This window comes from Petaurus breviceps, unplaced genomic scaffold (genome assembly GCF_028583685.1).
Source record: "Petaurus breviceps papuanus isolate PSGF00001 unplaced genomic scaffold, PetGlider_PUasm1.0 175, whole genome shotgun sequence".
NCBI classification, from domain to species: Eukaryota; Metazoa; Chordata; class Mammalia; order Diprotodontia; family Petauridae; genus Petaurus; species Petaurus breviceps.
Genome location: NW_027185764.1, coordinates 34,949,110 through 34,959,644, shown reverse-complemented (window position 1 = coordinate 34,959,644; position 10,535 = coordinate 34,949,110). Strand labels below are relative to the sequence as shown.

Below are 10,535 nucleotides of genomic sequence, written 5' to 3'. Positions count from 1 at the left end.
AGCAAAAAAATATATTGGAGAAGAGTTTATCCCAAACCATGACCTCATATACATTTTCATGTCAATTCTGACTTCATCAAGTGAATGTAAATGAATGAGTTCACTTAAAATTTAAGTGATAGTCAATATTGTTCCTCATAAATGAGTTATTGTTGTGGTTTACATTCCTCTGTTGGGGATCCACAGTAACTGTTTCACGAACTTTTCACAGGTATACATGAAACATTCTGTTCTATGAACTGGAAGCCAAACTCACAAACATTAAAAAAAAAAACAGACCTAGTTTGTGTTTATTCTGCCTTTTTTCCATGTTTAGTCTTGACTTGTAAACCTAGCCTGGACAACTGGCAAATTAGGATTTTGTGATTTATCTAGTAGTAAGTAATAAGAAAAACATTACTGTTATTTTTGGTGAGGAAAAGCAATTTTTGTATAGCTTATTTCATTCTAAATAAAATGTGAATTTTCTTTAATTCTCAAAAAAAAAAGAAATCCAACAAGAAGTAACTTGAAGCAACTCACAAAAAATCTTTAATTGAATAAGAGAGGTAGAGTAAAATTAGGTAAAGAAATGAAAACAAAGGAAGAAAATGAACAAAAGACAATTAACAACTTGGTAAAAGAGGCACAAAATACTGAAGAAAATAATACCTTAAAAAAACAGAATTGGCCAAATAGTAAAAGAAATGCAAAAATTAACTAAAGAACAGATGAGCTCCTTAAAAAGCAGAATTGACCAAATGGAAAAAGATGTACAAAATCTCACTGAAGAAAATTATCCTTAAATATTAAATTGGCCAAGTAGAATCCATTGACCCCATAAGACATCCAGAAGAAATGAAACACAGGCAAAAGAATGGGGGGGGGGGGATAGAAGAAAATGTGAAAAAAAACTGATTTATAAAAAATTTTAAGGAAGAAAAATTAAAGAATTATGGAACTACCTGAAGGTCTTTAAAAAAAAAAAAGCTTAAACATCACATTAAAAGAACTTATCAAAGAAAACTTCCCCAGTATCCTAGAACTAGAGGGTAAAATAGACATTGAAAGAATCTATTGATTGCCTCCTAAAAGAGATTCCAAAAAGAAAAGCTTCTAGGAATAGTATCGCCAAATTCCAGAGCTACCAGGACAAGGAGAAAATACTGCAAGCAGCCAGAAAGAAACAATTTAAATATCATGGAGCCACAGTCAGGATCACACAAAATTTAGCAGCTTCCACATTAAAGGAGCAGAGGACTTGGAATATGATATTCCAGAAGGCAAAAGAGATAAAATGTTTACATGTCTGAATGGGAAGATGATACTTGTAGCTCCTAAGAATTGTACCGTTATTAAGGCAGTTAGAAGGAATACGTAGACAGAGGGCATGTGTGTGATTTGAATGGGAGATGATACCTAAAAAATTTAGGAGGTAAGAAAGAGGGATGCACTGGGAGAAAGGGAGTGAGAAAGAAACAATGGGGAACCTGAACGTCTAACATGAAAGAGTTGTATCAGGAAGAGCTTCTACAGTGGAGAAAATGAAAGGGGTGGCCGACAAAACATGAACCTCTCATCAGTTTTGTTTCAAAGGGGGAATGACATACACACTCAGCTGGATATAGAAATCTATCTTAGTTAACATCTAATGCCAAAAAATGAGTGAGTCAAACAACAAATTATAGAAACAAAAAATAATATTATTAAATTGAGTGACAAAAATGAGAGAATATACCAAAATCGATGGGATGCAACCAAGGCAGTACTTAGGAGAAGTTTTGTGTGTATGTGTACATATGTATGTATGTATATATGTGTATTTGTGTACTTATTTCAATAAAACAGAAAAAAAGTAGATCAATGAATGAGGTATACAATTTGAAAAAATAGAAAAAGAACAAATTAAAAATCCCCTACTAAACACCAAAATAAAATCCTGAAAATCAAAGGAGTGGCTAATAAAGTTGAAAAAATAAAATCCAAGCTTTTGAGACAAGAACTCAGTATTTGAGAAAAATAAAATTGCTGGGACAACTAGAAAGTAGTTTGTCAGAAACTGAATACAGACTAAGACCTCACAATGTATGCCAAGATAAGCTCATAAAGGGGAATATGATTTAGGCATAAACAGTAATATATAAACAAATTAGGGGAGCATGGAAATATTTACCTATCACATCTATAGATAAGTGAAGAATTTATGACTGCACAAGAGATAGAGAGGATCACAGAAAGTAAAATGGATAGAATTTACAGCACATTGCCTGATAAAAGCCTCATTTCTCAAATAGAGAACTGTGTAAAATTTATAAGATTATGAGTCAATCCCCAATTGAAAAATGTTCAACATATATGAACAGTTTTCAGAAGAAGAAATCAAAGCTATTTTATAGTCATATGAAAAAATGCTCTAAAATAACTATGTATTAGAGAAATGCAAATTAAAACAATACTGAGGAACAACCTTATGCCTATTAGATTAGCTAATATGACAGAATAGGAAAATGAAAAGTGTTGGAGGAGATATAGAAAAATTAAGTCACTAATTCACTGCTTGGGTGGCTAAGCCATGCAGTGAAAAGAGCACTGCATTTGGAATCAGAGAGACTCATCTTCATAATTTCAAATATGGCCTCAGACACTTATTAGCTGTGTGATCCTAGGCAAGTCACTTAACTCTGTTAGCCTTAAATCCCTCATCTATAAAAGTAGCTGGAAAAGGAAATGGCAAGCTACTCTAGTATCTTTGCTAAGGAAAACCCAAAATGGGGTTATGAAGAAGTCATATGTGACTGAAAGTACTGAACAACAGTGCACTGATGACAGAATTCTAAACTGATCCAATCATTCTGGAGAACAATTTGAAACTATAATCAAAGAACTATAATGTTGTGCATACCCTTTGACCCAGCAATACCATTACTAAATCTGTGTCCCAAAGAGATGTTTTTAGAAAGGAAAATGTATAAAAATATTTATATCAGGTCTTTTTGTGGTGGCAAAAAACTGGAAATTGAGAGGACATCCATCAACTGAGCAAGTTGTGATGCATAATTGTGATGGAATACTATTGTGGTGTAACAAATGACAAGCAGGATAGTTTCAGAAAAACCTGAAAAGACTTATATGAACTGATGCAAAGTGAAGTGAGTAGACTCAGGAGAACATTGTACACAGTAACACTCATTATAAGGATGATCAACTGTGAATGATTGAGCTATTCTTATCATTAAAATAATCCCAAAGGATTTATGATGAAAAATGTTATCCACCTTAAGAAACTGAGTGCTGATTAAAGTATAATTGTTTCACTCTTTTTCTTGGGGATTTTTTGTCAATGTGACTAATATGGAAATATGTTTTGCATGTTTTCACATATATAATTGACATCACTTTTTTAATTTTCTTAATGGGTTGGGGAGGGGTGGGATGGAGCAAGAAAATTCAGAAGTCAAATAAAAAATAATGTTAAAATAAATAATATATTAAATAAGTGATAGAATTGGGATAACAGAGGGGGGCAATATGTTATACATAACAGGAATGATGGGATCATTTGAGCTGATAAAGGGGTTTGCCTTGGTAAAGAGTAAGGCCATCTCATCATGTGTGCAAGGGATGAAGGAGGAGATAGTAGCAGAAGGCTTCTGAGTGATATAAGATGAGGAAGAGGGGAAAAGAGAGCTCACAGAAAGTGGCTTCAATTATTTTTTGTAAAATATGGAACAAGGCTCTCAGCTGAGTGAGTGAGGTGAGGGGGAGCTATGGCAGATGTGGGGAGGGATGAAAAGGTTTGGAAGAGCTGCTATGGAAAGTGAAATAGTAAGCTGATGAGGGAAATATAATAGGATTGCCTAGCAGCACTGAGGGCCCACTTTAGGTTTCATAAATTTGTAGTGTTCAATTAGAACAGTTGCATGATTTTTCTACCCTCATACAATAGCATGTTTGTGAGTAGTAGTAGTAGTAGTAGCAGCAGCAGCAGCAACAGCAGCAGCAGCAGCAGCAGCAGCAGCAGCAGCAGTAGTAGTAGTAGTAGTAGTAGTAGTAGTAGTAGTAGTAGTAGTAGTAGTAGTAGTAGTAGCAGTAGTAGTAGTGGTGGTGTTGGTGGTGGTGGTGGTGGTAATAATAATAATACCTAACATTTATATAGCACGCATTTTGTGCTAGGCATTCTGCCAAGTGCTTTCTACTGACATCTCTTTAGATCCTCAGAATAACCCTGGAAGATAGGCACTTTTATAGTTCCCACCTTACAGCTGAAAAAAACTGAAGCAAGCAGAGTTTAAGTGACTTGTCTGGGGTCACACAGCTAGGAAGTGTCTGAGGTCGTATTTGAACTCGGACCTTTCTTCTCCAGGTCTGGCTCTTTATGCACCATCTCACCTAGCTGCCACAAAGGCAGTAGATGGCAGGAGTGATCCAAGACTGAGGTTTTGCAGTATACGACTGGAACATCAGTAAAGCAGAACAATAAGCATGATTTCTCTGTTTTCTCCAATCAATCAATAAGTAATTATTAAGCATCTACTGTGTGTCATCACATTGTCCTCGTCTAGGAGAATAGAAAGACATAAAATAAAATAATTAAAATAAAATTCCCTACCTTTGAGGAGGTCACATTATTCTATCAGGGGAGACAACATTTTCATATATAAGGTTATATACAATACACATGTAATAACTGTAAGGTGATTTGAGGAGGATTTTAGTGCCTAGGGGAAACCCCAAAACGTTGTGGATAAGGTAGTGTTTACTCAGAGTCCCAAGGGAAGTAAAGGATTGTAAGAGGAGCTGAGGAGGGCCAAAGGGTCTGTATCTAACCAGCCAAATTCCAGGACGCTCTTTACCCCAAGATCTTCTTTCGTAGCTCAGGTCAATAAGCCAAGAGAAAAGGCTCACTGATATAGCTTAGCTTCTTTTATGGAATAGCCCCCTTAAGTTAAAAAGATCTTAGGAAATATATCTCATGAGATGGATTCCCAGAAGGATTTATGTAATGTAAAATAAGTCATTTGTTATCTAGGACTGTACATTTGAACTGTCTTCCTCCTAAATTCTGAATGCCACAAGAAATGTTACAATATTTCAAAAATCAAATCTGAAGAATATCAGCTTTTCAAAGGTATACAGAGAAAATTTTACAAAGATCAACCAGAATCTCCCCCACTTCTCCATTCTGATTGCCACAGTCCATCTTCAAACACAGGCACATTATTCCTCTTGACTTTCAAATCATGCAACTCCTTTTTGTAAATTTAAAAAACTCAATGCCCCCCACTTTCCCAAAAGAAAATTTCTTATTCACAATAGCTCTTATCCATTCCAACATCCCAGTGTGACTTACCTGCAACCTTTTCTCAGTATTCCAAGTAGGCAGTGACAGGACAAAGGTGCCTCCTTCCAGAAGTTCAATTGGTTTGTGTACAGTGGGAAGTGAACAAGGTGGCCAAGAACAAAGTTATAAGGAAGCTTAAGTTTGTCTTTGGATCCTCCAGCTTCCTATTTCAGAATTCTCCCTACAACCTTCCTTGCTACCTGGCACTCCCATTAGTTACTTCTTTCTATCTTAGAGTACTGAACCTGGAGTCAGAAAGACCTAAGTTGGGTGCCCAGGTAGCACAGCAAGTAAGAGCACCGACTCCAGAGTTGGGATGACCTGAAGATCGAATCCCGGGCTCACACACTTAGCACCTACCCAGAAACACCTGGCTGTGTAACCTTGAGCAAGTTACTTAACCCCAATTGCTTAGGGGCAGCCAGGTGGCACAGTGAGTAAGAGCACCGGCTCCAGTGTCAGGATGACCTGGGGATCAAATCTGGGCTCCAATACTCAGCACCACACCCAGACATAACTGGTGATGTAACCTTGAGCAAGTTACTTAGCCCCAATTGCTTTAAAAAAAAAAAAAAGAAAGGAAGGAAGACCTAAGTTCAGATTTGGCTTCAGACAACTTACAAGCTTTGTGCCTCTGGGCAAGTCACTTGACCTCTGTCTGCTTCATTTTGCTCATCTGTAAAATGGGGAAAAATTGTATTGCCTCCCACGGTTATTGAAAGAATCAAATAAGATATTTGTAAACAACTTCGTAAACCTTAAATCAATACATAAATGAGAGCTGTGTATTATTATTCACCTTACATGTTATTTATTGTATTGGGTGGGACTTTGCCTAAAAGCAAGGAAGATAATAATGCAGAAAGTTGTTCAGGAGATTATAACTTTCAAACATGATAAGAAAAGGTTTCCTAGAGTATGCTAGGCCAAGGACACCAACTTCTGCTCTTTCCTTGGAGAATAATCAGTGTGTCAGTGGCCAAAGCTCTCAAGTTATCACAACTCAGGAAGAATGGGGTAAGTCTGTCTGATCACATATAAATTCTAGAATAAAAGCAAGGATATAGCCCAAAATAATGTGAATGTAGCAAATCAAAATAACTTTTCTTAGCCTGACACTGGTACACATCTGGTAACTTGCCCTTTCAGGCTCAACTTGATACCTAAGCTTTTGACAGGCTGTTTCTGAGATCTAGGCAATATAGTGATTACAGTGCTGGCCTGGGAGTCAGAGATTCATCTTCTTGAGTTCAAATATGCCCTCAGTTATATACAAACTGTGTGATCCCGAGAAAGTAATTTTTCCATGTTTGCCTCAGTTTCCTCATCTGAAAAGTGTGCTGGAGAAGGAATAGGCAAACCATTCTGGTATTTTTGCCAAGAAAATCCCAAATGGGATCGCAAAGAGTTGGATATGACTGAAAAACGAACAGAAAAGATTTAAAACTAGAAAGCCAAATCACCAAATTCATTAAGCATCGTCTATGGATCATGCACTGGCTCTGTGCTAAGCATTGGAGAGCTGGTGGAAAAGATGGTGGATGATCCATTGGTGGATGTTCTGGGGAGCATCTTGTCCCAACACTACATTTTACAAGTAAGGAAAGAAATACATTATAAAATCGATACATATTCATATGTGTGTCTGTGTGTATATACATATATACATGTATGTTGAATTGTTATATTATATATATATATATATATATATTGTATTGGGATATTTCCAAATGTTAATAATGTTCTTGCCCTCTCTTCTTCTTTGGACTGATTTTACTTTTGAGGAGTAATAACATTTTTGTCCAATGGTTTCTGTAAATATGCTTAAAGTACTTCATTCTTTTCAAGGCCCCCTATTCTGCTTACTGTATCCCACTTATTGTTATAGCTGAGGAGGTAGGTGATATGCACAAAGAGTTGGATGTGACTGAAAAACGAAGAGAAAAGACTTCAAACTGGAAACTCAGGGGCGGCCAGGTAGCACAGCAAGTAAGAGCACCGGCTCCAGTGTTGGGACGACCTGGAGATCGAATCCCGGGCTCAGATACTCAGCACCACACCCAGAAATAACTGGCCGTGTAGCCTTGAGCAAGTTACTTAACCCCGATTGTTTATTTAAAAAAAAATAAAACTGGAAACTCAAGTCACCAAAATTCATTAAGCACTATCTATGGGTCATGTGTGTGTATACATATATATGTATGTACGCATACATATATTTTGTGTGTATATAGGTATACACACACGTGTGTGTGCATGTACATTCCAAGCATCGTGTTAAGTACTGGGGACACAAAAAAAGCACACAGAGTCCCCATTCACAAGGAGCTCCAAGTCTAATGGGGAGACAACACGCAAACAACTTTTTTTTTTCCAAACTAGCTATATGCAGAATAAATTGTAAACAACAGAGGGGAGGCATTAGAATTAATGGAGATCAGGAAAGGCATAGTAAATAATAGGGCTGGATTTCAAACCTAGGTCTTCTAATTCTACACCCAGTCTCCTTTGCATTACATCAGGCTTAGATTTGGACCTTGCTTTCCTTTTCTTTTGGAAACTGCCTTGTGCCTCTCTCTCTCCCTTTAGCTTGCACAAATCATCTGTCCAATCCTTGACCATGATTTGTTCTCACCATGATTTACAACTCCAACCTGTGAAGAAAGACCTTTGCTGTAACCTCACTAAGGCTCCCATTCCCTCTGCTCTTCAGTTCAATCAGCACCACAGGGTGAAGTGAGGGAAGTTCAGTAAGCAACAATGATCTGGGGGACATACAAAACATGACTTTTTAACTTAAGAGTTTTGTTTATCAATGAATACAAAGTCAATCTCTTCAGCAATCCCTGAAGTCAAAGATTCCCATTTTATCTGATAAAAAAGAGTAAACTTTAGTGCTCTAGGTTCTCTGCTGAGGGCAATGGTAGGAGTGGATGTTATTCATTCTGAAAACTCATAAAACCATTTTAATAGTTTAAAGTGATTCAAACACTGTTGCATCCACAAGGTCTATTCAAGTCCACTGAACTGTGTTCCCATTTTCCCTCACATTTTCACCACAGCACAAACACATTCCCTATGGGACCTTTGGAGTTTATATCTTTGGACAAGTAACATGAAAGCCTCATATAACTTCAGTGGCTATGAGGGATTTTAGAGAGGAAAGAAATCTTTGAAGCAATAAGGACCTAAACTTTGAAAAGGGCTTATGGGAGAAATCAACATTTTTAAATGAGCATAGCTAAAATTGATATCCAGAATAGGTGTTGGCACAGAATTATTTATATATGTCAGACAACTCTTTAACCTTCAGAAAATGAGCTACTGCATTCTACTTAACTCCAGTTTCTTGGGAGATTTCAAATGTAAAGCCATGTAGAGGGAAGTCTTAAAGACAGAAAGAAAGGAAGTCAAGAAGGCAAATAATAAATTTTTCATAAGTGATATTGAGGGATATTTTTCTTTACATAGAGAAATTCCCAAATTAAAATTCATTGATAAAATATAATTATTAAACTTAGGACATATGTAATGACATATATAAACATTAATATTTATTATTTTATGGAAATATCACCTACTTCCTCAGTTATAACTATCAATGGGATACAGTAAGCAGAATAAGGGGCACTGAAAAGAATAAAGTACTTGGGGCATATTTTCAGAAACCATTGGACAGAAATGTTATTACCCCTCTAAAGTAAAATCAGTCCACACAAGAAGAAGAGAGGGCAAGAACATTATTAATCTTTGCAAGTATTCCAATCCAGTTTCAGTATTTGCTACTATAGAAGGAAACACAATGCAGTGGGAAAAGGATTGGACTCTCAAGTCAGAGACCCTATGTTAAAATCCCATCTCTTCTATGTACTACCTGTGTGACCTTAGAAATGTATTTTAACTTCTCTTATCCCAGGTTCGTTTACATTTAAAATAAAGGGATTGCACTCCATAATCCCTGAAATTCCTTCCAATTCTAAATCTATTAATTAAACTCTAAATGAGGAAGCATTATTTGAGATGGTTCAAATACAATGGTTCTGAATTTTTGAAGTCCCTTTGCTCTTTACTTTCTTGGCTATAAGCTAGTTAACACCTTGTTCCATCACAGTTTCTTGGTTGGCATCCATTGATTTAACCAGAAAACATATCTCAAGACAAGGCTTTTGGAAATGTGATTGCATAAGAGAAGTAGCTTCCTGGAAAATAATGGAGCAGAAATTTTCCAATATCAACTGATCTTCCCCCCTCTCTCTGTGGCAAATGGTCTGCTAAATATTAAGAACATTTTCAAATCTGAGTGTATATAGAGAAGTCAAGAAGGATGGTGAAATATTGGTGGCCATGGCATATGATGATCACTTAAAAGAACTGGGCTATTTTACTTGAAGAAGAAGAAAAGACTTTAATGGGAACCTGATCTTTCTTCAAGTATTTGAAAAGCCGGCAAACATATGGTAGAGGGTTTGGACTGAAGGATAAAATTAGGAGCAATACCAGAGAAGCAAATTTTAATTAAATATACAGATAAACATTCTGACAGAGGTGCCCCAAAGTGAAAACAATGAGATTCCCCATCACTAGAGGTTTGAAGTAAATGTCATAGAGGAGATTCCTTTTCCAAATTGGTTTGGAGTAGATTATTTCTAACTCCTGTCTTTCTAAAGTTCTCTGATACAGTGAAAACCTAAATGGGGAAAACATGAAGTATAGGCAGAGAATATAAGGTTATCCCTTAAGAAAGAGAGCAATTAAGACCATAGGAAAAGTAGAGTTCTTGAACTCCACTAGAAATATGATAGTAAATCCAAAGGAAAAAAAGGGGGGAGGTATCTCACTCACCCTTCTTTTATTTCTCTGCCTCCTTCCATCAACTGTGAATCAAAAGAATGTAGGACTCATGACTTTAGACCCAAAGGAATGGGTACCATTGGAAATAATAGTAATAATAATAATAATAAACATGTAGGAAGAGTGGAAGAAACAACTGCAAAGAAAAACAAGGTCTGTCATTTTTTTTCATGTAGTTTGCTTATTGGAGTTGTTGTCTTCTGGTCTGACAGAACCCTCTCTTTAAAGCTTTGTGGAGCCACATGGCTAGTGATACTACTTGGCCTATGGGATAGGGTTTTCTTTTCTAGAAAAACACTTTGAGAATCTGAAATCAATCTCTCTCTCTCTCTCTCTCTCTCTCTCTCTCTCTCTCTCTCTCTCT

The 10,535-nt window shown here is 36.5% G+C and overlaps 1 protein-coding gene across 3 annotated transcripts in view; it reads left to right on the top strand.

Annotated features, from left to right (window-relative positions):
• Nucleotides 1-10,535, top strand: part of EDIL3 (EGF like repeats and discoidin domains 3) — a 629,193-nt gene that overhangs the window by 600,794 nt on the left and 17,864 nt on the right. The window lies entirely within an intron of this gene.